The 17,007-nt window shown below is 38.4% G+C and overlaps 2 non-coding genes across 2 annotated transcripts; both read right to left on the reverse strand.

The window, feature by feature from the left end:
* Window positions 1-187: 187 nt before the first annotated feature.
* Window positions 188-295, reverse strand: LOC111653114 (U6 spliceosomal RNA). The gene has a single exon (XR_002760638.1). It is a non-coding gene; the product is annotated as a U6 spliceosomal RNA (small nuclear RNA).
* A 472-nt stretch (window positions 296-767) lies between these two features.
* Window positions 768-874, reverse strand: LOC111653113 (U6 spliceosomal RNA). Its single transcript, XR_002760637.1, has one exon. It is a non-coding gene; the product is annotated as a U6 spliceosomal RNA (small nuclear RNA).
* Between the last annotated feature and the right edge of the window lie 16,133 nt (window positions 875-17,007).

The raw sequence follows: 17,007 nt of genomic DNA on the forward strand, positions 1-17,007 counted from the left end.
AAAGCCTCACAAGGAAGACCAGTCAGTCCACACAAGCAACAGGCAACCGTCCTCATTTTGCCAGTTCCTCATTTGGCCATGCCTGCTCTATATACTGCTCGCAGTTGCAAAGCCTGGCAAGGAAAACCAGTCAGTCCACACAAGTAACTGGCAACCCTCACTTTTAGTTGCTCTACGGCAGCAGATGAAAATGTGGAAACACTTCACGAATTTGCGTGAGGCAGCTTTCGCAGGGGCCATGCTAATCTTCTCTGTATCGATTCCAATTTTTCATATGTGCTGCCTGAGCAAGCACATTGGTCCTTGTGCGACGGCTGCATTATAAGCCCAGGTCGGGAGATCAACCCCGTTGCAGTGGTGCAGACTCAAGTTCTCCCATCCCTAATAGGTGGCATCACAAGTATGGATTTTCTTCACTTATCAATTACACATTTGTAATAATAGCATACTAACTGCTTAATTACGTGATTACAAAATTAACTAACACAGTACGACCAAAATCTCTTTGACACTGAAAACAATTTTTCCAGCCTCAACAGGAAACCGTCCCCATTCCTCATTAGGCCACGCCTGTTTTATGTACTGCTTACAGTTGCAAAGCCTCACAAGGAAGACCAGTCAGTCCACACAAGCAACAGGCAACCAACCTCATTTTGCCATGCCTGCTCTATATACTGCTCACAGTTGCAAAGCCTCGCAAGGAAGACCAGTCAGTCCACACAAGTAACTGGCAACCCTCACTTTTAGTTGCTCTACGGCAGCAGATGAAAATGTGGAAGCGCTTCACGAATTTGCGTGTCATCCTTTCGCAGGGGCCATGCTAATCTTCTCTGTATCGATTCCAATTTTTCATATGTGCTGCCTGAGCAAGCACATTGGTCCTTGTGCGACGGCTGCATTATAAGCCCAGGTCGGGAGATCAACCCCGTTGCAGTGGTGCAGACTCAAGTTCTCCCATCCCTAATAGGTGGCATCACAAGTATGGGAGTAGTTATTTCTTCACTTATCAATTATACATTTGTAATAATAGTATACTAACTGCTTAATTACATGATTACAAAATTAACTAGCACAGTACGACCAAAATCTCTGACACTGAAAACAATTTTTCCAGCCTCAACAGGAAACCGTCCCCATTCCTCATTAGGCCACGCCTGTTTTATGTACTGTTTCCAGTTGCAAAGCCTCACAAGGAAGACCAGTCAGTCCACACAAGCAACAGGCAACCGTCCTCATTTTGCCAGTTCCTCATTTGGCCATGCCTGCTCTATGTACTGCTTACAGTTGCAAAGCCTCGCAAGGAAGACCAGTCAGTCCACACAAGCAACAGGCAACCGTCCTCATTTTGCCAGTTCCTCATTTAGCCATGCCTGCTCTATGTACTGCTCACAGTTGCAAAGCCTCGCAAAGAACACCAGTGATTCCACACATGCAACAGGCAACCGTTCCCATTCCTCTTTTTACCAGTTCCTCATTTGGCCATGCCTGCTCTATGTACTGCTTACAACTGCAAAGCCTCACAAGGAAGACCAGTCAGTCCACACAAGCAACAGGCAACCGTCCTCATTTTGCCATTTCCTCATTTGGCCATGCCTGCTCTATGTACTGCTCACAGTTGCAAAGCCTCGCAAGGAAGACCAGTCAGTCCACACAGTAACTGGCAACCCTTACTTTTAACTATTAATTTAGCTATACAGACTAATGAGCAGCGATAACTAACATGTCTTTGGGGTCATCAGGTGGTAACCTCCTTTCACCAGTGTTTCGTCTAGTTGGTCCCACGACACTTCCAGGAGGCTAGACAGCGATCACTGGCGTCCCAGAATCACTCCCCTAATGCCAGCCATCACTGCTCCTCACACCACAACTATTTTCTCCTTTATCTTGCCTATGCTACCACAAACAACACTATCATCGACTAGGACAAAACACACTAGCAGATTCAGCAAACAAAAACTCCCCTAAACAGTTCTGTTCTTTTGGACTAGATTTTTTTTTTTTCCCAGAAAGTGGCGGCAATTCTGAATGAGGGAGGTAGAGTCAGGGAGAGATGCCTTGTTAGGCTAAACACTCCCCCGCCGGATTAGGCTGTGTTCTACCTCCCCCTACTCCCCCACTCTCCAAGCAAATACAACTCACCATACAACTCACCTAAAACAAACAAACTCACCTAAACAGTCAAAGACACACTACAAACCAATTCAAAGCAATACAAACAAACAATACAGGCCAACTCACCTGGACTAACCGCATGGTCTCAAAGATGCTTACACAGGCCACACCCCCACTTAAAAACACTTCTTCTTCCTGGATTTCTTCCTTGCTTCTCCTAAGAGTCTGTCTATCCTAAGTGCTTCTCCTGCTGGGCCCCAAGGTACCATTATTTCTTCTCATCCAAATCCACTGACTGGATCTTACTGCCTCATCTGACATGTCTTTTACTATTTTCCTCACACTCTGTCCACTTCCTCCTAACTCCCTCACCAAAGAGACAACAGACCTTGCTACAAATCCTCTACATCCTACTTCCACTGGACAAATCCTAACTTTCCATCTTTGCTGATCTGCTTCTGCCCCCAACTCTACATACCTAAGCTTTTTCCTTTCATATGCTTCTACAACTAAGGCCTCCCACAGAACAGTCAGCTCTATGAAATATACTCTCATTCTACTCCTAGACCACAAGACTATGTCAGGCCTTAGCTTTGTACTGGCTATTTCCTGGGGAACAACAAGCTTTCCTCCTACATCTACCTGCATTTCCCAATCACCAGCATCCTCTAAGCTGCATTGCTGCCTTGCTGTCTTACTAACTTTCTCTCCCTCTTGAACAAACTTGATTGCAACTCTCTTTATTTTAGACCCTCCTAAATTTGCCTGCCTCCGTAAATCTTCAATTCCTGCAACTAAGCTTTTTAAAACCTGGTTATGTCGCCACGTATAACGGCCTTGCGACAGACTAACCTTACAGCCGGGCAAAATGTGCTTTAAAGTTGCAGTACCTGAACACAATGAACATAGCGGGTCTCCATTTACCCAAGAGTTTTAGGTTCTGGGGAGTTGGCAATACATCATATGTTGCCCCTATCAAAAATCTAATACTACTTTCCTCCATACTCCACAGCTCTTTCCAGCTAAGCTTTTTCTTGTCTACACCTTCCCAATTCAACCACTGTCCCTGCTTAGCCTGGGCTACTGCCTTTGCACCCTTTAATATTTCCTCCTGTCTACGAACCTGCTCCACAGCTAGCTTTCTCTTCGGGACCTGCTCTACTCCACACCGGTTTGCCTGGGCCAAGCCCCAAGCCTCCCCGGCCTATTTGGGCATTACCAACAATCTCTGTACGCCTGAGCGTTGCTTCCGCCTCCTGCACTGCCATGCTTGGATTCCATTTTCTCCCCTTGATTGGGTTTGGAACCACCTTACTAACTACCACATCTTTACTCCCAGGTAACAGAGCTCTGTCCTAACCTTTGTACATTTAAACTCCTCCACTAGACTAGTTACTGGGAGCTGAAGTATGCCTTTCCCATACAGTGCCACCATACTGAAACATCTAGGAACACCTAGCCACTTCCTAATGTAATAGCTAACTAATCTTTCCATTTTTTCTGCAGCAGATAATAGAATCTCATATACAGACAGTGGCCACATCAACCTGGGAAATAACCCAAACTGCCAGCACCACAACTTCAACTTTCCTGGAAGCCCTGATTTATGTATCCTCCAGTCCCTAAGAAACATCTTTCCGAAACTGCACTACCTGTTCTCCGTCATTCAACTCCACCTACCACCTACCTAGACTTTTTACAAATTTTTCCCTAATTACTTGAATTTCCTCTTCGTCTATTACAAACTTCTTATCACTTAACTTCCCTCTACTTATTGAGATACTTCTAGACTTACTAGGCTTGATCTTCATACTAGCCCACTTTAGGTTTTTGTTAAGTCTCTCAAGTACTCTTTTCATACATGGCACCGTTGTAGTTATCAACGTCATGTCATCCATGTAGGCCCTAATTGGTGTAAGGCGCATCCCATCCTGCCGCCTCTCTCCACCTACAACCCACTTAGAAGCTCTAATGATTACCTCTATCGCCATTGTGAATGCCAATGGAGAAATCGTGCACCCTGCCATAATGCCTATTTCTAGCCTCTGCCACCCTGTTGTAAAGCCTGCTGTACTTAAGCATAGTCTAATATCTTGGAAATACGACCTTACTAAATTAACCGCTACTCTAGGCACTCTAAAATAATCAAATGGCTCCCAAATAAGGCTATGTGGCACTGAACCAAACGCATTTGCTAAATCCAAAAATATGACATTCTATAACATTGAAAAGGTCCCCCAGAGCTATAGCAGAAATGTATGCATCAGTGAGGTGCCCCTTGAAAGGCCCAGAAAAACTTAATATACTTATAACAACTGGGGAAACTCCATCTTGAGATTGTGTTATACACTCAAAAGCTTCAGAGCTGCTATTAAATGGACCTTGTGGTTATACTTCTTTGTCAACTAACTTATGATTTCAACAGTAGGAGTCATGAAAATTTACAACCAGGCTTACACTCACAACAAAATATCATAATATAATAATATATAATATGTTTTTCCCTCCCCTGAACTCCTGAGAACAGTTTGCCTGTGAAGCTGATGATTTTGTAACTGAGGCCTTTTGTCTGTTGAACACTTTGGAAGTTGCTCTAGATAAGAGTGTCACCTAAGTGACAAAAATGAATTCAAATGCAAAATTCAAATTTCTTTGTTACGCTCACGTTCTCCAGGAAGACAATATAAAGGTCACAGCCTCATAATATAAACTTGTAGTGCATCACATTTATTTTATTTTGTAATTTTCCTCCTGTAAAATGGAATAAAAATGATCACAGAAATTTTTGTTGGAAAAGAGGTGATGCTAAAGGGAAGCATAAAGCCAGAGAGTTAGACTTAATGAGCCTTGGTGTGCATAGGGAGTGACAGGCAGTGACTGTGACTTAGTCCACTGGGACTTCACTCCCCTTGTTCTGTACTGAGCAGTAGATGTTCCATGGCTTTTATGGCCATCTGTAATACTTCATGACCTTATACATTGGTAAATCAGAGAAAAGCAGATGAAAAACACAACAGACCAAGTCCTCTAAAATAAATACTGCCACAAAAACCCTTTCAGAATGATGTCTTTTGGCTCAGTGACATTAGGGTCATCAAAATAAGCATGTGCAACCAGGCATCCTAAATGAACTCCCTAAATGGTGGTTTTCATAAGATGGCGTTAGAGTCATTTGCGTTGTAATGGAGTTACACCCTGCTGTGTTTTGGGGTTTTTTCATTTCACTACAACAACCATGTTTGGGCTGAATGAATCTAATGAATAACTTTGGCTTTTGTCTTTGATTGAATAAAGGAGATACTGGAGGCCTACTCTAAACCATTATGCTGTCTCTACTTAACAGAAATGTTTTGTTTAAAAAAATCTTAACCTAATTGAAGTGTAAATCTACAATGACACAGATACAAATAAAACATAACTGATGTGAATGCAAAACAAGGCATGACAGGGACAGATTTAATTGATGAAAGAATATTATAGCCTATATCACTTAATTGTACTTATCAAATAATTAAAGCCTTTGACCTTTTCCATGGCTCCCACTAGAAATGTAGGTTGAATTTTTGTTGTTTTACAAAAGCAATACTGCCATCTAGTGTGAGAAGGCATAAACAACATGTCCTCACTGGCTCAGCATATTCCCAAAAAATGCATTGTAAAACCAAACCATATATACTATTATAAGACAGAAAGGGTGCTGATCACAAAGCAGAAAAATTGGAAAATTATGTTGCACATTTGAGCTCCATATGAATTAATCTTTACTCTGTAATTTTTCTGCCACCTCGTTTTCTTTCAGATCACGATCCTATGTCTACCCAAATGTGTATGGAGAAATTCAGTCAATGGTACTTATTTATCACTATATGCTATATTGGCGGATGTCAGAAGATTAGGCACTGGAACCAGTTTGGGGAGAGAAGCAGGATTGTTGCTGCTCTGATAATGACACAAATTCAAATGTGAAATGTCACGGATCTTTATGCATTTGTTTACACTTTGTTGTAGAAACATTGAGATAGAGAGGAAGTCAGGTGTGAGGTTCTGTAACTCATTAACATTCAAGCTTTTTGTATTTTCTACTGTCATTTATGATCCACCCCAGAATGTGATGCCCATGGGTTGTGCCAAATAAGCCAAGACTCCTACTAAGATGTTCTTTCAGCAAGTCTACACTTCTGTTTCCTCTGTGCCACCACACTTCCACTTTGAATGTCTGCCATGCTCTCTTTAAGTTTTGAACATTGGCTCAGGTGCTGGGATCAACTAAATGCCTGCAGTGACAAATGGCATGACAGTCAGTTGTATTCTGCCTCGGTCTGAGCCCTCCGGCATGTTTGCTGGATATCAGCACATCATTACTTTACTTGAAGGAGACAGTGAGCTGTCAGGAGTGTGTTATGGCAAGCCATCACCATATTCTTCATCTATTACATTTAAAGAAAGCAATAGATCGAGAATACTGTTAATTCAAAATGGGTAATGTCATTGTGAACAACAATTGTACTTATGACTCTTGTTATACTACATCATAATGCATGAAGAAGACTTGTAGCAGCTCTTATGCTTTATGAAGATAAAGTTGTTGATTAGAGATAGGTTTCATATAAAGTGATACAGTTTAGTGATATGTGCTGTTCATTTAACACAAATAGACAAATAAAAAAGTACTTAAAAAAGGGGTTGAAAAAAATATGACTATTGCCAGTGTAATGAGACTCTCTGTGTCACAGGTTTGGGCACTTTTCAATGTGTAAATTAAAAACACTACACATAATAGAATCAGCTTGGCTGTCAAACTGTGCTTTCCCACACTAAACTTAAATACATTAGTGTCTTCATTGCGAGGTCACTCTGGTAGTCAAAGATTCAATATCCATTTATTCTTGGTAATAAAAAAAAAATCAATCTGCCAGGTGGTTGGCAGGCTTCCACAGCTGCTCTGATAAGGCAGAGTTGGCTTTTGGCACATTACAAGCAGCTGAAGTGCCTCCAGTGATGTACCCAGAGTATCTGAGAAATTACTTGCATATCATTCACATTGATTGTTTAATCGGAGATCGTGGCTTGGTCGAATTACCATAAACAGATGTATTAGAGCTGTATGACAGTTTAATGTGATTGCCCAAGAACAGCATCAAGAGCATACTTTCTATATTAGGGATTTAGATGATGGTCTTGAACAGACCAATTAAGGATGAGTGCAGCAGTATGATGAGCTCAAATTCCCAGCTCATATCAAGGTTTTACATATACCAAAAGTATGAAGGGCAAAGGGAACTATAGTGTGCTGCCGATAAATTCTCAGTCCACAGAATGATGACTTAATCTAAAAATCAAACAAACTGAATGCTAAGAATAGTGTTAGAGAAGAACTGTTGAAATCAATTGAAGTGGTATCACAGTAATTATATCATGACAAATTCATGAAATTGGACAACATAGCTGATATCACTAGGTAAACAGTGCACAACGGATCAAAAAAGATTGTAAAGATTTTCACAAGACCTACAGACACCCAGCTTTAACTCTTGGGCAAAGCCAACTGATACAGAATAGCAGGATTCAAAATTCAGATTCAAAATGAATGTGAATCTCTCTCTGTGTGGGAGGACTTTCTGATGTCATCAGTGTTTGATTAATGGCATAATAAATACAGTCAGAGCTGCAAAAAACAGTAAATATTGTGATAAATATATGCTTTCCCTGCAGATAACAGTAAAAAGATTCCGTTTTTATTCAGCTGAAAGAAAAGAAGGTTCCTTGTTATATAATCTAAAGCCCTGTGGGACAAACCTTTTGTGAAATGTCCAACATTAATGTCTCAAAAGCCTGATTCTTAACGTGTGTTGGATGACGATGTTGCATTTTCACTGGTGTTTACTCAGCAAGTGGACTTCTAATGGCCATACCTGTGCAATTTTAATGATGAATTCTGAAAAATGTATGAGATGAGTTACTACTTGGACATCTTGTTCTCCCACCCACCACTCCAAAAAAAAAAAAAAGAAAAAACTATCTGCTTGAATGATTGGATTAACAACAATCTAACATCAATTATTTTTGCCATTCTCTTCAAATTTCACATAACATCTTGAAAACATTATAATAATGTAATGTAAAGCTTTTCTTTTTAAGCTTACACTGACATGACATCTTTATGAAGTTATTTTTTTCTGCCACCAATGTGACTTGTCATTGTTCACATCTGGCATGGCAAACTAAGCATTCAGGACAAGCTCACTCTCCTGACTGTGTCTCTGCAGCAGATAGTTCACCTTGACAAGAATACCATATCTTCAGCAGAAAGCACAGAACCATGGGAGGCAGAAAAGCTAAAAACCAGATGTTGGCCACAAGGAAAACAATAGTAAAAAGAAGTTAAACCTTACTCACACAGCACAGCAAACTCCTGATCCCATTGCTTACCACACATGTATATTCTGACAATTATTTAATTTTGACAGTTTGTAGTATCTAATTAGGCCACTTCTTGTTACAGTGTTTTTGTGGTTAAGTCTCTTCAGGATCACTAAAATCAGTTTCCATATGCAAAGATGCTGCATGTGGATTCAAGACATATTACAATCCAAATTTTAACTGGTCACATGGATCTCTGACAAGTACCAGGGGTACATGAAATAGTTAAAGGTATGGCAGTTAACATAAACTACAAATGAATCAACTGAAAAATAAAGAACACAATTTGTTGATGAGAGGGGACAAAGCAGAATGGTCAGACTGGTACAATTTGGCAGAAAACGCTACAGTAAGTCAGATAACCGCTCACTGTGGTGAGCAGAAAAATATCTCAGAACAAGCATCATGTCGAACCTTGAGGTGGATGAGCTATAACGGCAGAAGACCTAACCAGGTTCCATTCCTGTCAGCCAAGAATAGAAATCTGAGGCTGCAATGGACACAGGCTCAACAAAACAGAACAGCTTTAGACTAGAAAAACGTAGCCTGGTCTGATGAATCTCGCAGATGGTAGGGGTCCGAATTTGGCATCTATGGCATGAATCCATTGACCCATCCTGCCTTGTGTCAACAGTCCAGGCTGGAGGTGATGGCCTAATGGTGTTGGGAATGTTTTCTTTTCGGGCCCCTTAATACCAGTCAATTATCATTTAAATGCCACAGTCTGAGTATTGTTGCTGACCATGTGCATTCCTTTATGGCCACAATGTACCATCTTCTAATGGCTACCTGGAGGATGATAATGCACCATGTCATTGACAATGAGCGCAGTGAACTTCAGTAGCCTCCTCAGTCACCAGATCTGAATCCAATGGAACACATTTGGAATGTGGTAGATCGGGACATTGGCAGCAGAATGTAAAGCTGATAAATCAGCGGAAATGATGTGATGCAGTTATGTCAACACAGACCTTACGAAATGTTTTCTACATCTTATGGAATCCATGCCACAAAGGCTGTTTTGACAACAAAGAAAGGTATTAGTATGGGGTTCCTAATAAAGTGCTTGATGAGTGTATAGTCTATGCAAATGAATAACAATACAGTTTATTACATTTATACAGTTTATGCTTATCGTCATCCCAGAGTGTTTGAGAGTTGGAAATGGTCAACCTGCCAGCCATAGCCCTTTCAGTAAATAATATAAAAATTGACTTTTCTTGCTGGATCCAGGCTTCCCAAAGTGATTCCACTTCTTCACTCCACTGCATGTCAATTTCCATGTTACTGCCAAATAAGTTTTAAGATTTAACCATAGCTACTTGCAACATTAGAATTAATAATCTTTACAAACCTGGTGTTAAGCTTGTCATTTGTAGTTTGCAGCATGAGACAATTAAGCGGAACAATCAGGTTTCAGGCTTGAATATCAAGATTTTTGAAACCTTCTTTCTTTATCTGTTGAATGAAAGTAACTAACTTACAACATAAGTGGGAGTAGTTCTCAATACTCACAGAGACAAAAGCAGCTGACAGAATATTTTTATTTATAAATAGAAAATGGTAACTGTAAACTAATTCTAAATGTCAGGTAAATGTCTGATATTTGGATATAAGAATGGCTCTAATCTTCTCCTGGGCTCGCACTATCCCGTCCTCCCACACGATTCACCCTGGCATATGCCAATGCTGAGGCCCATTAATCAAAGCTCATTTCATACGGGCTGAATACACTACTCCCTATTCTCATGCATTAACCTTGTTGCAGCCCCTTACCACCCCTGAAAGCTGGCAACATTGTGCTGCACGTGTGTGTGTGTGTGCATATTTTGAGCCCTTGTCACTTGTTAGTGTAGCAATTCCTGCCATGCTATAAATAAAACCAGTCACAGGGAGGGACGGAAGCCAGTGGAGTGCTTTGACAGCAGAGGGCATAGTGGCCTTGTCTCCCTAGGATATGAGGATTAAATATGGTCTACAAACTGATAGCTTACTACATACCTTATATACTGTACCTTTGCACATTGTACACCTGAATATAATTACTATATTTATTAAACATTCATTTTACTCAGTAGTGACTTAAGTGCTCTGTATCACATTGTAGTTGCTTCACTGTATGTTCCTTTTTCATAAATCTGGCACAGACTGTAACTTACTTTTTGTTCTATTTAAATATTGTTTTCATGATGTTTATAGAGTGGGAGCAATAAAGAACATTATGGTCCTATCGTATTTATCTAGTGGTCTGCACCTCTATTATCTATGTGTCAATAAATCAGTCTGTTTTTATCTGCCAAACTAGCAACCATATATGTGAACTGAACAGAAAAAAACAAAACATTTCAATGAATGAAGAATGGATAAAATGGTAGGACTGCGACCCTTATATCAGTCCCAAGACAGCTGCGAAAAATCATCAATTTCAATAAACTTAATCTGTTGGTTATTTTTAAGTAAACTGCTCTTGCTTCTTAACTATTGCATTTTTGTTGGACCACTTGTCCAAAATGCAAACATATTCAATTTACAATACTGAAAAAAAATTGAGAAAATCCTCACACTTGAGAGGCTAGAACCAGAGAATAACTGGCATTTGTACCTAATAATATAACATATGTGATGTATTTTGTGTCACTGAATTAATAATTTCAGCCTTATCCAAGAACAACACTTTATAAAACACTATCAATGAGAGGATTACTCTAGCATCACAGTAAGAAAAGGAATAGAAAAGTATAATTAAATAAGAAATATGTGTCACTCTGATCACAAATTGTGAGACTTGGCCATACACATGCTCTTAGTTTTGTGGCGGGGCCAAAAAGAAATAGAGTAGAATACATCTAAGTCTTACCTTGACCCTGAGCATCCAATAAGAGACCACAGAGAATCAGAAGGTGCTGGAAGGTGGAAGAAGACACACCCAGTGAGAGCACTTTACATCCCACACAACTCTGGATACTTGCAGCCATGGCACCATTGGATACTGTGGGAAAATAAATATATAGTGACAAATAGAGTATTAAGACATTGGCAAGAATTTCCATTTTACTTGCACATTTCTAAATATAGTTAAGGCAAAGGCCCATTAAGCACATGATATGAAAAACATGCGAGACTCCAGAGTTCATGAGGCCAGAAGGAAAAGATAAATCATCTGGTGGAAATTTAATTCACCAAATATTCAGCACTAAATATTAGTCTCTGGCTAAAGTACCACAACTATTAATACAAATAGCATTCAATGACCAACAATTTATCAGATTCTGATGATAAAACCGTAAAAATTAATTCAAGAATAAAATGTATTTTGCTGCTATTATTTATTAGAACATTGAAGCAAATAAACAGTAAAGCATCTAGCAACAATGATGTATAAGTATCAAAATAGTTTAGATTAATCCCAGTAAAATATAATAAAGGTAACCTTCAGAATATGTCAGACTTCTTCAGAACTTCACCACTATTATTTTAATTTACCATTTATTTCTGATTGTGTATTTTTCCAAATAATTGGATTGATGGTATAGATGTGCTGGGACAATTTAGTTATTTTTTTTAGGCTTTTAGGTATCAGGATTTAGGTATTTTGATATAATTGTATTTGTACATGCAGTGACTGGGACCCTATTCACAAGCCTCTGGAGTTTATTGGGGTATCTCATTTGCATGTCTATTTACAAGACATCAGAAACACTGGTCCTTCTATTCTGCCCTCACCATGCATGTAGGTGGAAAAAACAGTGAAAAAAAGCTCTTCATAATTTCTCAGAACCCACTGTGTCATCTTCAAAATGCCTATTTTGACCAATCAACACACCATAACCCAAAGACATTAAGTTTATTATCATATCACACAAATAAAATCACCAAATACCTGCTACAGGTGTACAAATAAAAAAGAACATATAAGAAACTAGAAAATATTTTTCTTTTCTTTTTTAACTGGCTATATAATTCTGATTCGGTGGTGGGAATAAAAAGGGTTATAATTTAGGAAATTGCTTGGTTTTCAAAAGTAAGACCAAGTCAAGGGTCTACAAACAATACACAAGCCTCTACTGATTACAAGGCTACACCTTGAAATTTTATTTATTGCCAGGGACAAAGGAGTCTGTCGCAGTGCTCTCAAATGAAACATAAGTAATCTATGCTCACAGACTTCTCATACATATTGGCAGTGGGCCATCTTCATGGGAGCTATGTACCCATTTGAATCGAATGCTTTTATCTTCCATTTTTTGGTTGCTCAAAACAGGTTGGCACGATAGATGCTAAACCTTTAAGAGCTTTCAGTTTGTCACTATTGCTGACTTCAATAGGAAAACAACCAACATTAAATGTGGGCAAAGCTCAGTCTTGTCACTCTAATAACTGATGCACACTGTGTGGCAAAGTTTACTAAGTGCTATCATTCACCCTGACATTTCACAACAGGCTTCCAAAGGAAGAATGAAATCAATAGGCCTATACTTTTTACCCACTGATTTATATTCACATCTTTACTTGACTTGAAGAGAGATTAGTTATTTGGCATCATTGGACAAATAATAAAACCAATTTGATGTGCTTTCAGATATAAAACAACACTATGCAAACAACAGGCATTTGATCACCAGCCATTACGTCTCATAGCAGCATATTGCTTTTGCCACCATCCAATAATGGTAAATAAATGAGTACTGAATATTGAATGGTATTTAAACCTCAAATTTATATATTACAATTATCAGACACTGAATTCTAAACATCAAAACCTGTGAGAATTTGTGAATATATGTGGGTATTAAAGTAATTTTACATTGTCCTCAAGTAACTTGTGGGGTAAATAAAGAAGCAACCTGGTTCCAGTCCTGTGAATGGTGGCCACTCTTAAGATTTTATTCAGCATTTCAAATAGGATTCAAATTCTGCTGTTGTGTTCATTGACAATCATTTCCCTGGTTAGATAATTAACAAGCCAAACCTTTGTTGACAGGAAGAAGCGAGGCGACTGCACCATGCAGCAAATTTTCAGATACCTTTGTTCAGATAGATAGTATTGTTTTGATACACCTATAGCACACTTATCTCATTTATCACAGTACCTTTTGTATCATCTACCTCATCGCTGCATGTAATTTTCAATAGAAACTTTTAACAATAAAATACAGGGATCCCAGTCCCAGTAACAGGATTGGGCCATATCTGTTATAAAAATGAAGACAACTGCAACCATTTTGAGAAGGTCGGATGTTGGTGCTTCAGATTGTGTAAACAAAATGTATAAAGTAAAGCCTGAGTAGCAACAGTTTGAATTTTAGCTTCCTAAAATATCAACATCTTAAATATAATGATCAGTCACATTTGAAATGTAGAATGTAGAATTTTTCCCACAACGACAGCATGTTTGGTATCATATGAAACTAGTCTAGCCTTTCTAGCCTTGCCAAACAAATCACAATATGACCAACACAATTACTTAAGAACAAAACTTCATGGTTATGATTTTTCATCAAAGATGCTCAACACCAGTCTGTTATCTTCTTCCAATAGATACACTTAACTATTCATACTGGGAAGAGACTGATTTGTGAATTGAGGGTGACAACCACATTTAAGAAGGGAGTTTTGTGCCCTCTACTGTTTTTATAGAAGTAGATGCCCAAATTAACTTCAAACTTTGAGATAGCTCACAGTAAGATGTTTGTAACAACTGGTCAATTTACCAGTATATGTCATATGGAAGTCTGTGCTGCTTGTCTACCTCAAGCCCCCAGTAATGGAGGTGTACAATAAAAAACACTGCATGTGGAGATAACAGTTAAATGTCTGACTGGTGTATTGTGTGCAGAGAGTGATTATTAATGGAAACCAAATTATTCACAGTTAGATTACCTGGAAGAAAAGCTATTTAGCACATTTGGCACTCCAAATGGTTAAAATGGAGAGGCCACCTCGTACTATTGTTATTTCTTTCGCATAATATTTGAAAGAGTGGCAGCTTAGAATTGTTAGAACAAGTTCAGTAGCATCAATGTATACCAACTCATTTTATAAGGTTGTCATTCACTCTCTAATTTAAAAGTTTTACGCAAAATAAAAATTTCAGTTTTGCTTGAGTTTTTCTAATCTCATTCTCTCACTTGCCTGGTGATAAGGACAGGGAGACTTAGTGTATTTCAAAATTCTCCCAAGTGCCCCCTATCCATAGAGCCCAAGCTTGTTCATTTTGCCTTGCACTTGTAGAGCTACAGAATTGGTTAGGTTTTTTCAGTCAGAAATTGGAAAAAAAATTGCCTATGACTTAAGGGTTTAAGCAAAAATGATATATGATTCATGTAACATATAATGATTAAACTCAATGTAGGTATGTAAAAGATTAGATTTTATAATATCAAGCCAGCTGATAAACACTTTGTTTACATACATTTCTTTGGAGTCTGTAACTAACTTTTGAAATATGTTGTAAAAAATATTAAGGGGGTCTCAATATACTGCAAGTCTTCCATGCTGCAGTTAAAAACTAATAAAAAAAAAAAAAAAAACAATCATGAAGAACTCATAATTTAGTGATACAGATGACTATGTCACACCCCCATCACCCCAAACACACACATAAACTACCTGTACTGTATCTGCACCTCCGTGTTATTCCTGCTGTATATTCCACAAATGAGTCCAGTTCCCACTCGTGCCTGAGTGACTTTCTTCTCTTTGCCGCTGCTGTACACTCACAACTGGCACAGCTCTCCTCCCGTTCACCGGCCAAATAACCCATCTGCGAAGACAGAGGGAGGGAAAAGAGCGGAAAAGGAAAAAAGAGAAATGAGAGGGAAACCAATGGATGAAAATGGGAAGAAAAGGAAAAAGGAGACAGATTGCTTTGATAATGTTAAGTGTCAGGAGCTGCATTCTTGGTAAGCCAACATGCACAAAGTAAAAATTTGAGGAGTTAAACTAATTTGATTTCACATTCCCTCACCGCTGCAGTATCCTTTTCTATTCATTTGTGTGCATTTCAGCTTTTGAGCTCCAAGTCACAAGCCTGGCTGCAGTGCACTTAAATCAGAATCTGTGCAGGATCTTACTGAAGCACTAGAAAGCATACCCCTTAACGGGACATTTGAAATTCACAATACATGAAAAGTATTGTGGAAAAAAAAGATTCTGGTATCATTGGATGAACGCTGCATGGATGTAATATGATGCTGCCTTAAATAAATGAAAAAAACATAACAAAAGACAAAGTAAAATAGTGGTAATAATATGGGGTAGATATATCGATATATGCTAAATAAAATGCTAAATATGTGCTTAAGATAATTTAGAAACAGTGTCTCAATTAGGTTGTCTACGAGAAATTAATATCAGACACTGTATTGTTCCCTTAATTTTTAAACTGTCAAATATCAATGTCTGCCTCACAAGTCCACACTGAAAAAAATGTGGAGTGTGATTTACTTAAAAAAACCTTGGTAACAATTTCACACACAAATTCCTAGTAAATTTAACTTAGGATATTCTCAAGTAAAGTCTACATACCAATAAGTATTAAGTTTAACCAAGAAACACTTGTAAAGTTTACTAGCAAATTTCTGTTTTCATGAGTAAATTTTACTAATTCCCCTTCTGTAAAATTTACTCAAACTACCACTGCATTTACTTACAAATTTCTGTAAAAAAATACTTGCTTTTTCCTAAGCTTTTAAATGGCTGGACCTAGTTCTTAATTTAGCATTATTTCAGTAACATTTACTTGAAAAAGACTCGGTAACAATTTCCACACAGAAATTCTTTGTAATTTTACTCTGGAAATTCTAATAAGAAACACATAACATGAAATAACCTTTTTAACACTACCTTTATTTTCCAACACTGGTGAAAGAGGTCACTGCTTACAGTATTCCAACATACTGACTCTGGAGCTGGCATTACCAGATACATTTCAAAACAGTGTTGCCAGTTAGAATTTAAGAACAACTTTCACTAAAAGCCATCAGTGTGTGGCTGTTTATTGTGTGCTCTGACACATTTTTAAATGGGACATTTGACCTCTGATGCTCTGTATGTCAGAGAGCCTTGACAAGAACATTTAAAAAGAAAATCTCCAATGAAATGCCTAAAGGTATCACTTTAAAGTGAAACAACTGCAAGTACCATAAAGTGCAAAAACTGCAAGTACTATAAAGTGCAATAACTGCCAGTACCATAAAATGCAAAAACTGCAAGTAAGTGCAATAACGGCAAGTACCATAAAGTGCAAAAACTGCAAGAAACATGAAAGTGCAGTCAGAAATATGTTACTTTCTTTAAAAGGTAACTCCAACAATTGTATGTAACCATTCACAATGTGTTCTACCTGCAATACAATTCCATATGCCAGTTAGCATAACAGAATACACAAACTGGGCTCAGGCTCAACATTTAGAACAGGATATTTCTTTAACTAGTTTTTCTTACTAGCCACCAAGTATTTCCTCTGAACCACAA

Source organism: Seriola lalandi, unplaced genomic scaffold (genome assembly GCF_002814215.2).
Source record: "Seriola lalandi dorsalis isolate HSWRI2012SDOR001 ecotype SW California unplaced genomic scaffold, Sedor1 jcf7180002054144, whole genome shotgun sequence".
Lineage (NCBI taxonomy): Eukaryota > Metazoa > Chordata > Actinopteri > Carangiformes > Carangidae > Seriola > Seriola lalandi.